Genomic DNA, 14,022 nt, shown 5'->3' with positions numbered 1-14,022 from the left:
GGAGTCTCGCTCTGTCACCCAGGCCGAAGTGCAGTGGCGCGATCTCGGCTCACTACAAGCTCTGCCTTCCGGGTTCACGCCATTCTCCTGCCTCAGCCTTCCAAATAGCTGGGACTAGAGGCGCCCGCCACCACGCCCGGCCAATTTTTTTATGTTTTTACTAGAGACGGGATTTCACCGTGTTAGCCAGGATGGTCTCAATCTCCCGACCTCGTGATTCGCCCGTCTTGGCCTCCCAAAGTGCTGGGATTACAGGTGTGAGCCACCGCGCCCGGCCGACTTTTGCTCTTGAGCAGCCTGCATGTGCTTTGACTGGACCACTTCCACCTCTTGGTCCCCATTGCTTTGATTGTGCTTTGTCTGGGGGATCATACTGGTAAAGCCATGTTTCATCTCCTGTTATGATTCTTCAAAGAAATGTGATATATTTCTGTGTCCCCACCCAAATCTCACCTTGAATTGTAATAATCCCCACATGTCATGGGAGGGACCCAGTGGGAGGTAATGAAATCATGGTGGTGACTTTTCCCATGCTGTTCTTGTGACAGTGAATGAGTTTCATGAGGTCTGGTGGTTTTATAAAGCCTGCACATACTTTCTTGTCTGCTGCCATGTAAGATGTGACGTTGCTCCTCATTCACCTTCAGTGAATCAACTAAACCTCTTTCCTTTATAAATTACTCAGTCTCAGGTATGTCTTTATTAGCAGCATGAGAACAGACTATACAGAATGCTTCTGGATCTTGATCTCACTTGTTTAAAATTTCCATTGAAAGCTCTGCTTTTACCTGCAAATCATCTGGGTACAAAGGTTTTGGCACCTATCAAGTGGAAACTTAGCTCAACTTTAATCTTACAGTCAGAATTAAGTGAGTGGAACTAGTTGAGATGTCTATGGTGTTGGCTATTGTTTCTGCGGTTCATTGTTGGTCCTTTTCAAATAGGACACAGACAGGATAAACTTTTTTTTCTTGAAATGTTGATGGTCTGCCACTTTGGGCTTTATCGTCAACATCATTTTGTCCCTTCTTACAAGTTATCCATTTGTAAACTGCTGATTTCTTCGGGGCATTTTCCCTATAAGCTTTTGTGAAAAAAAGCATTAATGGTTTCACCATTTTCCATGCATGCTTTACCATAAATTTGATATTTGTTTTAGCAGAATTCATGTTGGTCTCACAGGAGCTCTTTCCAACTGATGTCTTAACTTTCTTAGTGCTGTAAACAAGATTGTGTTCGGCCATGTTATAACAACTTAGTATAAGCTGATTTTGGTGCAAAAATTTTTGAAATCCTCTCTTTGTCTTTCTTTGTCTTTCATTCTCTTTCTCTCTCTCTCTCTCTTTCTCTCTCTGTTTCTTTCTTTCTTTCAAATCTTGCTCTGCTATCTAGGCTGGAGTGCAGTGGCTGATCTCAGCTCACTGCAACCTCTGCCTCCCTGGCTCAAGTGATTCTCCTGTCTCAGTCTCTTGAGTAGCTGGGATTGCAGGTGCCTGCTATCATGCCCAGCTATTTTTTTTTTTTTTTATTTTTAGTAGAGATGGGGTTTCACCATGTTGCCAGGCTGGTCTCAAACTCCTGACTTCAAGTGATCCGCCAACCTCAGCCTCCTAAAGTGCTGGAATTACAAGTGTGGGCCACCCTGCTCAGCTTCATGCATAGTTTTTTCATAGTGTATTTTCCATGAACCTTTTTAAGACCCCTCCTACTACACCATAAGGAAAACAGACCAAGCAGGAATACTCAAGCCCGATGGTTTGAGTATGTCGCTGAGTGCTTTAGTAAAATAATCTATATGTGAACAGTCATACAGACCTGAATTTAAATAAAAAGCCAGTGTCACAGTACAAGCATTATATACAGCTAATGATATATTTACATTAAGTTCAGATATATTAAATATGAGAACAGATTAATCTTCATTTTCAAAGTTTATACAAAAACACATTACTACGTTGGAGATCAGCAAAAAGTGAAACTTTGGCTTGTAACATATTTTCATGTTTGCTTTTTCATTCTTCATCTATTTTAATTATTTTAAAATACATTTACACATTTAAAGAGATATTTGTACACCTATGTTTATGGCAGTATTATTCACAATAGCCAAAGAGTGGAACCTACTCCAATTTCTAACAGTGGATGAATAAACAAAATGTGGTACATACGTACAATGGAATATTATTCACCCTTAAATGGGAAGGACATTCTGACTCATGCCACAACATAGATTAATCTTAAGGATATTATGCTAAATGAAATAAGCCAATCATAAAAAGACAAATACTTTATGATTCCACTTATATGAGGTACTAGAGTAGTCAATACAAATAGAAACAAAATAGAATATTTGCCAGAGGCTGAGGATGAAGGGAAATAGGGTGTTGTTGTTTATTGGCTATAGTTTCACTTTTGCAAGATGAAAAAGTTTTGGAGATTGGTGCACAGCAGCATGAATATATTTAACACTACTGAACTATACACTTAAAATGGTTAAATTGGTAAATTTTATGTTCTGTGTATTTTATCATAACTAAAATAAAACATATTTAAATTAAATTTGTATAAACATTTATGAAATCCTGGCAGCTTCTCTGGAATACAATTTGAAAGCCACTGATTTCATTTCATCAGTTTAGATGTGAAACTAATGTAGAATACTTGACCATTCTGTCCATGTGTATCAAGAATTTCTAGAATTCTTTTCAGAGTTTTTTTCCATAATAAAATGCTTCTTTTATCTCACCTTGTCATCTGGAAAGTCTACCACCAGCACTCTTACACATAAAGAAATGAGTACCCATTATGTTTGTTGATATTTTCTTTGTTCTGTCAGATGAAAAAAAATCATATTTGATCTTTTATTTTAAAAGCCAGAAAATGCAGCCTCCAAATATGCATTTCGATTTAAGAAATATATTAATTTATTTCCATATCAATAATTTAGACAAATGAGTCTCTTTTTTAAACTGGGTGGCAGGGGGGCAGGTGGGTGGGAATCATTGCATTCACTGGGTGCTACTACTTTGAAACTGAAAGAATTAAAATTTATTAAATAACTTCCTCAATAATTACCAATTCCTTATCAAGCCTTCTTAATCATTGAAAATATATAATCAGAATATTTTGACCTATGTTTTGTGATCCATCATTCTTTAAAAGTGTACTAAATTTAATAACAGAATTATTAATGTAGATTTTATTATTATACTTTAAGTTCTGGAGTACATGTGCATAATGTGCAGGTTTGTTACATAGGTATGCACATGCCATGATGATTTGCTGTACCCATCAACTTGTCATCTACATTAGGTATTTCTTCTAATGTTATCCCTCCCCTAGCACCTCACCCCACAACAGGCCCCGGCGTGTGACGTTCCCCTCCCTGTGTCCATGTGTTCTCATTGTTCAACTCCCACTTATGAGTGAGAACATGTGGTGTTTGGTGTTTGGTTTTCTGTTCTTGTGGTAGCTTGCTGAGAATAATGGTTTCCAGCTTCTTATCCTGCAAAGGACATGAACTTATCCTTTTATGGCTGCATAGTATTCCATGGTGAATATGTGCCAAATTTTCTTTATCCAGTCTATCATTGATGGGCATTTGGGTTTGTTCCAAGTCTTTGCTATTGTGAACAGTGCCACAATAAACATATATGTACGTGTGTCTTTACAGTAGAATGATTTATAATCTTTTGGATATATACCCGGTAATGGGATTGCTGGGTAAAATGGTATTTCTAATTCTAGATCCTTGAGGAATTGTCACACGGTCTTCCACAATGGTTGAACTAATTTACACTCCCACCAACACTGTAAAAGCATTCCTATTTCTCCACATCCTCTCCGGCATCTGTTGTTTCCTGACTTTTCATGATCGCCATTCGAACTGGAGTGAAATGGTATCTCATTGTGGTTTTGATTTGCATTTCTGTAATGACCAGCGATGATGAGCTTTTTTTCATAAGTTTGTTGGCTGCATAAATGTCTTCTTTTGAGAATTGTTTGTTCATATCCTTTGCCCACTTTTGATGAGGTTGTTTGTTTTTTTTCTTGTAAATTTGTTTAAGTTCTTTGTAGATTCTGGATATTAGCCTTTTGTCAGATGGATAGGTTGCAAAATTTTCTCCCATATCTGTAGGCTGCCTTTTCACTCTGATGATAGTTTATTTTGCTGTGCAGAAGCTCCTTAGTTTAATTAGATCCCATTTGGCAATTTTGGCTTCTGTTGTCATTGCTTTTNCACTTTTGCAAGATGAAAAAGTTTTGGAGATTGGTGCACAGCAGCATGAATATATTTAACACTACTGAACTATACACTTAAAATGGTTAAATTGGTAAATTTTATGTTCTGTGTATTTTATCATAACTAAAAATAAAAACATATTTAAATTAAATTTGTATAAACATTTATGAAATCCTGGCAGCTTCTCTGGAATACAATTTGAAAGCCACTGATTTCATTTCATCAGTTTAGATGTGAAACTAATGTAGAATACTTGACCATTCTGTCCATGTGTATCAAGAATTTCTAGAATTCTTTTCAGAGTTTTTTTCCATAATAAAATGCTTCTTTTTATCTCACCTTGTCATCTGGAAAGTCTACCACCAGCACTCTTACACATAAAGAAATGAGTACCCATTATGTTTGTTGATATTTTCTTTGTTCTGTCAGATGAAAAAAAATCATATTTGATCTTTTATTTTAAAAAGCCAGAAAAATGCAGCCTCCAAATATGCATTTCGATTTAAGAAATATATTAATTTATTTCCATATCAATAATTTAGACAAATGAGTCTCTTTTTTAAACTGGGTGGCAGGGGGGCAGGTGGGTGGGAATCATTGCATTCACTGGGTGCTACTACTTTGAAACTGAAAGAATTAAAATTTATTAAATAACTTCCTCAATAATTACCAATTCCTTATCAAGCCTTCTTAATCATTGAAAATATATAATCAGAATATTTTGACCTATGTTTTGTGATCCATCATTCTTTAAAAGTGTACTAAATTTAATAACAGAATTATTAATGTAGATTTTTATTATTATACTTTAAGTTCTGGAGTACATGTGCATAATGTGCAGGTTTGTTACATAGGTATGCACATGCCATGATGATTTGCTGTACCCATCAACTTGTCATCTACATTAGGTATTTCTTCTAATGTTATCCCTCCCCTAGCACCTCACCCCACAACAGGCCCCGGCGTGTGACGTTCCCCTCCCTGTGTCCATGTGTTCTCATTGTTCAACTCCCACTTATGAGTGAGAACATGTGGTGTTTGGTGTTTGGTTTTCTGTTCTTGTGGTAGCTTGCTGAGAATAATGGTTTCCAGCTTCTTATCCTGCAAAGGACATGAACTTATCCTTTTTATGGCTGCATAGTATTCCATGGTGAATATGTGCCAAATTTTCTTTATCCAGTCTATCATTGATGGGCATTTGGGTTTGTTCCAAGTCTTTGCTATTGTGAACAGTGCCACAATAAACATATATGTACGTGTGTCTTTACAGTAGAATGATTTATAATCTTTTGGATATATACCCGGTAATGGGATTGCTGGGTAAAATGGTATTTCTAATTCTAGATCCTTGAGGAATTGTCACACGGTCTTCCACAATGGTTGAACTAATTTACACTCCCACCAACACTGTAAAAGCATTCCTATTTCTCCACATCCTCTCCGGCATCTGTTGTTTCCTGACTTTTTCATGATCGCCATTCGAACTGGAGTGAAATGGTATCTCATTGTGGTTTTGATTTGCATTTCTGTAATGACCAGCGATGATGAGCTTTTTTTCATAAGTTTGTTGGCTGCATAAATGTCTTCTTTTGAGAATTGTTTGTTCATATCCTTTGCCCACTTTTTGATGAGGTTGTTTGTTTTTTTTCTTGTAAATTTGTTTAAGTTCTTTGTAGATTCTGGATATTAGCCTTTTGTCAGATGGATAGGTTGCAAAATTTTTCTCCCATATCTGTAGGCTGCCTTTTCACTCTGATGATAGTTTATTTTGCTGTGCAGAAGCTCCTTAGTTTAATTAGATCCCATTTGGCAATTTTGGCTTCTGTTGTCATTGCTTTTGGTGTTTTAGTCATGCAGTCTTTGCCCATGCCTATGTCCTGAATGGTATTGCCTAGGTTTTCTTCTAGGGTTTTTATGGTTTTAGGTCTTATATTTAAGTCTTTAATCCATCTTGAGTTAATTTCTGTTTAAGGTGTGAGGAAGGGATCCAATTTTATCTTTCTGCATATGGCTAGCCAGTTTTCCCAACACCATTTATTAAATAGGGAACCCTTTCCCCATTGCTTGTTTTTGTCAGGTTTGTCAAAGAACAGATGGTTGTATGTGTGTGGTGTTATTTCTGAGGCCTCTGTTCTGTTCCATTGGTCTATATATCTGTTTTGGTACCAGTGCTATGCTGTTTTGGTTACTGTAGCCTTGTAGGATAGTTTGCAGTCAGGTAGTGTGATGCCTCCAGCTTTGTTCTTTTTGCTTAGGATTGTCTTGACTATGCAGGCTCTTTCTTGGTTTTGTATGAAATTTAAAGTAGTTTTTTCCCCAATTCTGTGAAGAAAGTTAATGGTAGCTTGATGCGGATAGCATTGAAACTATAAATTACTTTGGGCAATATGGCCATTTTCACTATATTGATTCTTGCTATCCATGAGCATGGAAAAGTTTTCTATTTGTAGAAAAACAAATTGAGCAGAGGTTTGTAGTTCTCCTTGAAGAGTTCTTTCACATCCTTTGTAAGTTGTATTCCTAGGTATTTTTTTTTCTCTTTTTAGCAATTGTGAATAGGAGTTCACTCATCATTTGACTCTCTGTTTATCTGTTATTGATATATAGGAATGCTTGTAATTTTTGTACATTGATTTTGTATCCTGAGACTTTGCTGAAGTTGCTTCTCAGCTTAAGAAAATTTTGGGCTGAGACGATGGAGTTTTCTAAATATACAATCATGTCATCTGCAGACAGAGACAATATGACATCCTCTCTTCCTAATTGAATACCGTTTATTTCTTTCTCTTGCCTGATTGCCCCAACCGGAACATCCAATACTATGTTGAAAATGAGTGATGAGAGATGGCATCCTTGTCTTGTGCTGGTTTTCAATGGGAATGCTTCCAGTTTTTGCCCATTCAGTATGATATTGGCTGTGTATTTGTCATAAATAGCTCTTATTATTTTGAGATATGTTCCATCACTACCTAGCTTATTGAGAGTTTTAGCATGAAGCGCTGTTGAAGTTTTTCGAAGGCCTTTTCTGCATCTGTTGAGATAATCATGTGGTTTTTGTCATTGGTTCTGTTTATTGTGGATTACGTCTATTGATTTGTATATGTTGAACCAGGCTTGCATCCCAGGGATGATTCAAATTTGGTCATGGTGGATAAACTTTTTGATGTGCTGCTGGATTCGGTTTGTTAGTGTTTTATTGAGGATTTTCTCATCGATGTTCATCATGGATATTGGCCTGAAATTTTCTTTGTGTGTGTGTGTGTCTGCCTGATTTTGGTATTAGGATGATACTGGACTCATAAAATGAGTTAGGGAGGATTCCCTCTTTTTCTATTGATTGGAATATTTTCAGAAGGAATGGTACCAGCTCTTCTTTGTACCACTGGTAAAATTCGGCTGTGAATCGGTCTAGTCCTGGACTCTTTTTGCTTGGTAGGCTGTTAATTGCTTCCTCAATTTCAAACTTGTTATTGGTCTATTAAGGGATTCAGCTTTTCCTGGTTTAATCTTGGGGGGATGTATGTGTCCAGGGATTTATCCCTTTCTTCTAGATTTTCTTGTTTATTTCCCTAGAAGTTTTTATAGTGTTCTCTGATCGTAGTTTGTATTTCTGTAGTATCAGTGGTGATATTCTTTTTATCATTTTTTATTGTATCTATTTAATTCTTCTCTCTTTTCTTCTTTATTCGTCTGGCTAGCAGCCTATCTATTTTATTGATCTTTTCAAAAAACCAACTCCTGGATTCATTAATTTTTTGAAGGGTTTTTCATGTCTCTATCTCCTAGTTCTGCTCTGATCTTAGATATTTCTCGTCTTCTGCTAGCTTTTGAATTTGTTTGCTCTTGCTTCTCTAGTTTTTTAATTGTGATGTTAGGGTGTCGATTTTAGATATTTCCTGCTTTCTCTTGTGGGCATGTAGTGCTACAAATTTCCCTCTACACACTGTCTCAGATTCTGGTACATTGTGTCTTTGCTCTCTTTGGTTTCAAAGGACATCTTTATTTCTGCCTTCATTTTGTTATTTACTTAGTAGTCATTCAGGAGTAAGTTGTTCAGTTTCCATGTAGTTGTGTGGTTTTGAGTGAGTTTCTTAATCCTGAGTTCTAATTTGATTGCACTGTGGTCTGAAAGACTGTTATGATTTCTGTTGTTTTGCATTTGCTGAGGAGTATTTTACTTCCAATTATGTGGTCAATTTTAGAATTAGTGCAATGTGGTGCTGAGAAGAATGTATATTCTTTTGATTTGGGGTGGAGAGTTCTGGAGATGTCTATTAGGTCTGCTTGGTCCAGAGCTGGATATCCTTGGTAATTTTCTGTTTCATTGATCTATCTGATATTGACAGTGGGGTGCTAAAATCTCCCACTATTATTGTTTAGGGGTCTAAGTCTCTTTGTAGGTCTCTAAGAACTTGCTTTATGAATCTGGGTGCTCCTATGTTGCATACATATATATTTAGGATAGTTAGCTCTTCTTGTTGAATTGATCCCTTTACCATTATGTAATGGCCTTCCTTTGTCTCTTTTGAACTTTGTTGGTTTAAAGTCTGTTTTGTCATAGACTAGGAGNACTGTGGTCTGAAAGACTGTTATGATTTCTGTTGTTTTGCATTTGCTGAGGAGTATTTTACTTCCAATTATGTGGTCAATTTTAGAATTAGTGCAATGTGGTGCTGAGAAGAATGTATATTCTTTTGATTTGGGGTGGAGAGTTCTGGAGATGTCTATTAGGTCTGCTTGGTCCAGAGCTGGATATCCTTGGTAATTTTCTGTTTCATTGATCTATCTGATATTGACAGTGGGGTGCTAAAATCTCCCACTATTATTGTTTAGGGGTCTAAGTCTCTTTGTAGGTCTCTAAGAACTTGCTTTATGAATCTGGGTGCTCCTATGTTGCATACATATATATTTAGGATAGTTAGCTCTTCTTGTTGAATTGATCCCTTTACCATTATGTAATGGCCTTCCTTTGTCTCTTTTGAACTTTGTTGGTTTAAAGTCTGTTTTGTCATAGACTAGGAGCCCTGCTTTTTTTTTCCTTTCCATTTGCTTGGTAAATCTTCCTCCATCCTTTTATTTTGAGCCAATGTATGTCTTTGCATGTGAGATGGGTCTCCTGAATGTAGCACACTGATGGGTCTTGAGTCTTTATCCAATTTGCCAGTCTGTGTCTTTTAATTGGGACATTTAGCCCATTTACGTTTAAGGTTAATATTGTTATGTGTGAATTTGATCCTACCATTATGATGCTAACTGGTTATTTTGCCCATTAGTTGATGCCTTTTCCTCATGGCATCAGTGGTCTTTACAATTTGGTATATTTTTGCTGTGGCTGGTTCTGGTGGTTCCTTTCCATTTTTAGTACTTCCTTCAGGAGCTCTTGTAAGGCACGCCTTGTGGTAACAAATTCTCTTAGCATTTTCTTGTCTGTAAAGCATTTTATTTCTCCTTCCCGTATGAAGCATAGTTTGGCTGGATATGAAATTCTGAGTTGAACATTCTTTTCTTTAAGAATGTTGAATATTGGCTCCCACAGTCTTCTGGCTTGTGGCATTTCTTCTGAGAGATCCACTGTGAGTCCATGGCCTTCCATTTGTGGGTAACCCGACCTTTCTCTGGCTGCCCTTAACATTTTTTTCCTTCATTTCAACCTTGGTGAATCTGATGATTATGTGTCTTGGTGATGTTTTTCTCAAGGAATATCTTTGTGGTTTTCTCTGTATTTCCTGAATTTGAATGTTTGCTTGCCTGTCTTGCTAGGTTGGGGAAGTTCTCCTGGATAATATCCTGAAGAGTGTTTTCCAATGTGATTCCATTCTCCCTGTGACTTTCAAACAAATCAAACATAGATTTGGTCTTTTCACACAGCCCCATATTTCTTGGGGGGCTTTGTTCATTCTTTCCACTCTTTTTTCTCTAATCTTGTCTTCTCGCTTTATTTCATTGAGTTGATCTTCAGTCTCTGATATACTTTTTCCCACTTTATCAATTTGGCTATTTATACTTGTTTTTTGCTTCACGAAGTTCCCATGCTGTGTATTTCAGCTCCATCAAGTCGTTTGTGTTCTTCTCTAAACTGGTTATTGTAGTTACCAATTAGTCTAACCTTTTCTTAAGGTTCTTAGCTTCCTTGCATTGGGTTAGAACATGCTCCTTTAGCTCTGAGGAGTTCATTCTTATCCACCTTCTGAAGCCTACTTATGTCAATTTGTCAAACTCATTCTCTGTCCAGTTTTGTTCTGTCGCTGGAGAGGATTTGTGATCCTTTGGAGGAGAAGAGGTGTTCTGGTTTTTGGAGTTTTCAGCCTTTTTGCACTGGTTTCTCCCAATTTTTGTGAATTTATCCAGCTTTGGTCTTTGAAGTTGGTGTCCTTCAGATAGGGTCTCTGAGTGGATGTCGTTTTTGTTGATGTTGATACTATTCCTGTTTTTTAGTTTTTCTTCTAATGGTTAGGACCCTCTGCTGCAGTTCTGCTGGAGTTTGCTTGAGGTCTACTCCAGACCCTGTTTGCCTGGGTATCACTGGAAGAGGCTGCAGAACAGCAAAGATGGCTTCCTGTTCCTTCTTCTGGAAGCTTTGTCCCAGAGGGGCACCCACCAGATGCCAGCCTGAGCTCTGCTGTATGGGGTGTCTGTCAGTGCCTACTGGGAGGTGTCTCTCAATCAGGATACACGGGGGTCAGGGACCCACTTGAGGAGGCAGTCTGACCCATATTGGAGCTTGAATGCTGTGCTGGGAGATCCACTGCTCTCTTCAGAGCTGCCAGGCAGGGACGTTTAAGTCTGCTGAAGCTGTCCCCCCAACCACTCCTTCCCCCAGGTGCTCTGTCCCAGGGAGGTGGGGGTTTTATCTACAAGTCCCTGACTGGGCCTGCTGCCTTTTTTTCAGAGATGCCCTGCCCACAGAGGAGGGAATCTGCAGAGGCAATCTGGCAATAGAGGCCTTGCAGAGCTGAAGTGGGCACTGCCCAGTTTGAACTTCCCTGTGGCTTTGTTTACACTGTGAGGGGGAAAACCACCTACTCAAGCCTCAGCAATGGTGGACGTCCCTCCCTCTACCAAACTGGAAGATTCCAGGTTGAGCTCAGATTGCTGTGCTGGCAGTGAGAATTTCAAGCCAGTGGATCTTAGCTTGTTGGTCTCCGTGGGGGTGGGACCTGCTGAGCCTGACCACTTGACTACCTGGTTTCATCCCCCTTTCTAGGGGAGTGAACGATTCTGTCTCGCTGGCATTACAGGTACCCTTGGGGTATGAAAAAAAAAAAAACTTCTGTCAGTAGCTCATTGTATGCCCAACCAACCACCCAGTTTTGTGCTGGAAACCCAGGGCCCTGGTAGTGTAGGCACCGGAGGAAATCTCCTGGTCTGCAGGTTACGATGACCATGGGCAAAGTGCAGTATCTGGGCCAGAGTGCACAGTAGAGTCCCTAACAGTTTCCCTTGGCTAGACAAGAGAGTTCCCCAACCCCTTGTGCTTCCCAGCTGAGGAGACACCCTGCCCTGCTTCAACTCGCCCTCTTTGGGTCCCACTGTCCAACCAGTCCCAATGCGATGAACTGGGTACCTCAGTTGGAAATGCAAAAATTATCCACCTTCTGCATCCATCTCACTGGGAGCTGCAGACCGGAGCTGTTCCTATTTGGCCATCTTGCCAGCACCTCCTATTAATGTATTTTTAAAAGCTACTTTATTTATAATTATCCAGAGCATTTAAAAAACACTATATATGCATTCATCTCTGAATTTCTCAATGTCAAGGACTTAGTTTTTTCATCTCTGAATCCCCAGCATACTTCTTTGCACATAATAAACAACACATATTTATAAAAATATTGGACTTACCACTCGGGGACTTTAGTTGTGACACAGGAAGGAGTCTAAAATCCTAAAAACGTAACCACTGATGGTATATTGTCAGATTGACACTATGTCCAATTAGGATAAAAAAAAATTTGCTGTCACTAAGAGAGGTACTGGAAACAAAACAGAAAAGCCCTTATGCTACATTACTTTCAATTGTTGAAATAGCTACGTTTGGAATTTTTGTTCTCAACCTCAAGACTATCATAACATAGCAGAAGACAATTTAGAGAAAGCACATACAGCTTCAATCAGTAGATATCAGAAATGACAGGTTTTAATTCGATTGCCATTGGTCATAAAAAATGTTACATTAAAATTGGGTAAGAGAGCTTGGGAAGAAAACAATTTTGACTTTATTTTCTTCTTGTGACATAAGTACTTTAGTGATATGTGAAATTGCCTTTCAAAGCAACATACAGGAAACACAATAAGAAAATATTTAGATTTCTGTAATTATAACTGTCTTACAATTAACAGTCATGTTGGAAAGATAGCCAAATAGAAATGGAGTTACATATTAAAAATCTAAAAGTTCTCCATTTCTTATCATAATCATGAGCTTCTCTCTTCATGGTTGTAGTAAAAGGGCAGCCCAAGATATTCAATTATTTCACCAAACATTTTTTGGTTAATTTCCCAGGAATGAAATATTTACATATGAGGATTGGGATGACCACAAAACTTAAAAAATGTTTGTTACAGGATATTGCATTTGTTCACTTAGCCTATAAAATGCTTTTTTTTTTTTGCAGAAAATTTATCTACTTAAATTATCTACTTAAATTGAATTTATCTACTCAATCTGTAAATAAATTAACAGCCTTGGGAAAACTAACTCACTGTTCTATAAGTGGATTCTACCATCATGTAATCAATTCAACACCATGTGTGGGTTCTTGGATTAAAAATATTTTAACTAACTCTGTGTTGCTTTTGACAGATTTAGTTCAAATACAATATGAAATCTGGTATCTTTTACATGTGTGACAACAGCTTAAAATACAGGATTTTCAATTAGAAAATATGAAATTTGGGAATTTTACTCACCTAGAAGTAAGAAATTATGAAGACTATGGATAATGTTACCATTGACTTTATTATTACTATTATTTTTTGAGACATGGTCTTGCTCTGTGGCTCAGCCTGGAGTGCAGTAGAATCATCTCGACTTACTGCAGCCTCTGCCTCCGGGGTTCAAGCAATGTTTCTGCCTCAGCCTCCCAAATAGCTGGGATTATAGGCATCTAGCACCACAACTGGCTGATTTTTTATGTTTCTAGTAGAGATAGGGTTTCTCTATGTTGGCCAGGCTGATCTCAAACTCCTGGCCTCATCCACCTGCCTTGGCCTCCCAAAGTGCTGGGATTACAAACGTGAGCCACTGTGCTCGGCCAACATTGACTTATTTGTCTGGAATAACTCTTTCAAACTTCGAGGAATACACGTGAGACAATGAGAGTATTTACATAAATACTAAGAGATGATAAAGGCTTAAACATGAATTAATTCAAGAAGATTTTTGTCAAGTTAATGAAGGATGAAGCCAAGAGGAATGTGAGGGAATATCACTATACTTTTTGAGATTTTAATGGTGCAAATTACTCTCCTTCTTTACCAAAACATATTTAGATGCTACCATCAAAGAAGTGTTAATTGCATTAAATTATTATGGCTAGTACTGAAAATTTGGATATGTAAGTAATTTATTAAATATTCTCAAATATTCTCAAACAATGATATTAACATCAGTTTTAAAAAATCTAACTTAATAAAAATACATGCTCGAACATGCTCTGCAGAATCTCCTTTTCCTGTTTTAATTACATCTCAGGCATCCTCTAACTTTCTGGCCACTTTTGAGTATAAAAAAGTCCAGTACAATTTAAATAAGTTGAACATTTTAAGTTCAGATCTTT

The sequence above is a fragment of the Rhinopithecus bieti genome, unplaced genomic scaffold (assembly GCF_001698545.2).
Source record: "Rhinopithecus bieti isolate Rb0 unplaced genomic scaffold, ASM169854v2 scaffold_49381, whole genome shotgun sequence".
Classification (NCBI taxonomy): domain Eukaryota; kingdom Metazoa; phylum Chordata; class Mammalia; order Primates; family Cercopithecidae; genus Rhinopithecus; species Rhinopithecus bieti.
The sequence above is the reverse complement of the archived record's forward strand: the minus strand, read 5'-3'. Positions refer to the sequence as shown.